Source organism: Myotis lucifugus, unplaced genomic scaffold (genome assembly GCF_000147115.1).
Source record: "Myotis lucifugus unplaced genomic scaffold, Myoluc2.0 scaffold_306, whole genome shotgun sequence".
Lineage (NCBI taxonomy): Eukaryota > Metazoa > Chordata > Mammalia > Chiroptera > Vespertilionidae > Myotis > Myotis lucifugus.
Window position 1 is genome coordinate 537,346 of NW_005871354.1, and position 3,737 is coordinate 541,082.

The following is a 3,737-nucleotide window of genomic DNA, read 5'->3' on the forward strand; positions in this document are numbered from 1 at the left end:
ATGGGAAAAGAGCCTCAGGGCCTTGCTGGCATCCATTTTAGTACTGTCCTGGCCAGGCTTCAGAGGTTTCTGGTACCACAGATGAGGACATCATTTGGAGAGATGGATACACCTATCTATGCCACTGGATAGATACTTATTTTCTTTGATGTTCCCTTTTTTTTTTTTTTAATTCCTCCCTTCCCCCAGCAACTTTCTTAGCAATGGAAAGGGTGCTTTCCTGGAGAGGATATGTCTTAGTGATCACAAGGAGGGACTGCACTGAGAATGCCAATGCCCTTTATTTCTGATTTGTGTGTCCATGGTGTGTTTCATTGTTAATTAATACATTAGCTTTTGGTGTCTGCCTCAAGCTTGTGTTTGGTAAGTTCAAGTCTCTTGAGGCCTGATAGTCCTTGGGGACAAAGAGCAACAATAATAAAGCCACCTCTAGCTCTCCACCACAGCTCTGCTAGTTCCTGGTGTCTGTACATTCTCCCGACTTCTCCGTTGGTAGTGTGAACAAGTCTTGTAATCAGATAAAACCAGTGTGCATTAGATGAAGCCAAACCACTTGTTAATATGTCTTTGATTCTTACTCAGCGTTTTCTCTTTTTAAAAAAAGTAAGTTTATAGAAGGCAAGGTTGACTTTCAGGGAGAGTATGTGATGGACTCGGAACAAAACCAGAATTGGACAATTGATTGTTGCTAGTGCTAGTATTAGTACACCTAAGTGACACAGTTCTAGTTTCACCACTCCCTTTCAATACTTTACAGTAGTCGCCCTTATCCATAGTTTTGCGTTCCAGTTTCAGTTACCTGTGGTCAACTGTGGTCCAAAAATATTAAATAGGAAATTCCAGAAATAAATAATTCCTAAGTTTTAAATTGCACACTGTTCTGAGCAGTTTGATGAATTCTTACCCAGTACTGCTTTTTCCTACCCAGATGTGAACCATCCCTTTGTGCAGTGTCTCCAGGCTATATACACTACCCTACCCCTTTGTCACTGGGTAGACCTCTCAGTTATCAGACTGTCATGGTATCACAGTGATTGTGTTCAAGTAACCCTTATTTTACTTAAAAATGTTCCCAACATATAAGAGTAGTGATGCTGGCAATTCAGATATGCCAAAGAGAAGCTGTAAAGTGCTTCTTCCATGTAAAAAAAATATATATATATTTAAATGAAAAACATGACATATCTGCGGTTTCAGGTACCCACTAGGGGTCTGGGATGTATCCCCTGCAGATAAGGAGGGCTACTGTAATGCTCTTCTGAATGTCTCTAATCCTACTTTGGAACATAGCCCTAAGATAGTCTTAAAGCAGAAAAAGCTTGATAGAATAGGTACTATATTAGATGTATACAGTGTAATAAGCTCAGAGCTTTACTCTCTAAATTTTGAACCAAGATCCATCTTCCAAAGACCATGCTTTTAACAACTGTCACACTGCCTAGGGGTTAAGAGCACTCTGTATTAGCTATGTCATTTTAACTCTTCACCCCAGGTTAAAGGTTAGGTCTCATACTGAATAAATATTATAATAAAACTAGGGACCCAGGGCACGAATTTGTGCACCTTGAAAGAAACTGTGGGCCCCGAGGCTGCGGTGGGCCTAGAGGCAGGTCTCAGCCCATCCTCTGCACCCCCGCTCAGCCCCTCCCACCATGGCCCCTGGTCCCCTGTCTTCTGGCAGCCCCGCTCCTGCCGCCGCTCCCACGCGCTGACAGCACGGAGCTATTGGAGCCAGCGCCAGCAGCAAGTGTGAGAGGGGCCAGCACTGGCAGCAGGCTGCTGCCCCAATCGCCCTTTAGGAGCAGGGGGAGGTGGAGAAGCCCTCAGGGGCGATCGGGGCCAGCAGTGGGTGCAAGCACTCGGTAGAACCGTGGCGCTCAGGAACAAAGAATTTCCAGTAACCACCAGAGGCTCATCCCGATGACAGCGACCAGCTCCCTGCCTTGGTCTGGTGTCCCCGCTCACCTGCTTCACCATCCCGCCGCGGCCAATGCCCGCCATGTTATGCACTCTGCCACCTGCTCCCAACGCCTGCCATGTTCCACACGCGCCCCCTCGTGGACAGCACACATCATAGCGATCGGTTGTTTGGTTGTTCTACTGTTTGGTCTATTTGCATATTAGGGTTTTATATATAAAGACTAGAGGCCTGGTGCACGAAATTCATGCACTGGGGGGGGGGGTGTCCCTCAGCCCAGCCAGCACCCTCTCCAATCTGGGACCCCCTGGGGGATGTCCCACAGGGATTGGGCCTGAACTGGCAGTCGGACATCCCTCTCACAATCCAGGACTGCTGGCTCCCAACCGCTCGCCTGCCTGATTGCCCCTAACTGTTTCTGCCTGCCAGTCTGATCACCCCCTAACCACTCCCCTGCCAGCCTGATTGACGGACGCCTAACTGCTCCACTGCTGGCCCGATTGCCCCTAACTGCCCTCCCCTGCCAGCCCAGTCGCCCCCAACTACCCTCCCCTGCCGGCCCGGTCGCCCCCAACTGCCCTCCCTGCTGGCCTGGTCGCCCATAACTGCCCTCCCCTGCCAGCCATCTTGTGACCACATAGGGACAGCCATCTTGTGTGAGGGTGTGGTGGTCAATTTGCATATTATCTTTTTATTACATAGGATACTGAATTGATGGGAATTGATTGGGTATAAAGACTGACAAAAGTAGGTTAAATGTCATATAATAGTAAAATCAAAAAAAATTATCACTTTGTTTTCTTGGGATATTTTAATTGCCTGGGACATCATAAATGTTCTTATTGGCTTAGTGAATGTGTAATGCTATGGTGGAAAGAACTTAGACCATCTTCCTCTGCCCTGCCTTCCTGGAAAAGGGCACGAATTTGTGCACCTTGAAAGAAACTGTGGGCCCCGAGGCTGCGGTGGGCATAGAGGCAGGTCAGTTGCCTCCCAGACACACCCCAACTAGGGATCACACCACAACCTGAGTATGTGCCCTGACTGGGAATTGAACCTGCCACCTTCTGATGTACTGAACAACCTTCCAACCAACTGCGCCACACCAGCCAGGGCTTATTGTCTTTTTTCTATGTCTAAAGAAAAATATATTCATTAGAGAAAAATCACAAAATATCTATAATAATTAAAGTGTAAAATGCTAATTCGACCTGCCGACCTTCCGGGTAAAGCCGGGGCTGCCAGTGGCCGGAGGGAAGCCTGGTGCCGGCAGCTGGGGGAAGGAAGGCCTACTCTTAAACGAATTTTGTGCAAGTCAGGTCTCTAGTAAACAAATAAGGAATTAATGCCCTCCTCCCCACCCCCCCAAAAAAACGAATCTTAATTCTAAAATAACTATTTTTAATACCCTGGTTTATATGCTTTCAAACCCTATCTCCTGTGCAGTGTGTGTGTGTGTGTGTGTGTGTGTGTGTGTGTGTGTAAATTTTTAGTGGGATCACATAATGTACACAGTTCTGTAGGGGCTTTTTACTTTTGATATTTCCCTTCCTAGTTCTTTTGGCTGATCAAATAATTAAAATGACATAAAACATATGAAGAGGAGAAAATAACCAATTTACATATGTACATACGGGGTCCATAAGAATAAGGGGGCCAGAAGACCTAAGGAAAAAAGGGAGGGTAGTGGTTTGCAACTTCAGAGGGGATGAATGGCAATTCTTATGGAGATGGAAAAGGCAACTATTTGACCAATGTTTGCTGGGCCATCCTTTTTTTTTATTATTGATTTTTTTTTTTTTACCAGAGAGGAAAGGGA

The 3,737-nt window shown here is 46.3% G+C and overlaps 1 protein-coding gene across 1 annotated transcript in view; it reads left to right on the plus strand.

The window, feature by feature from the left end:
* Window positions 1–3,737, plus strand: part of PDSS1 (decaprenyl diphosphate synthase subunit 1) — a 49,351-nt gene that overhangs the window by 2,379 nt on the left and 43,235 nt on the right. The window lies entirely within an intron of this gene.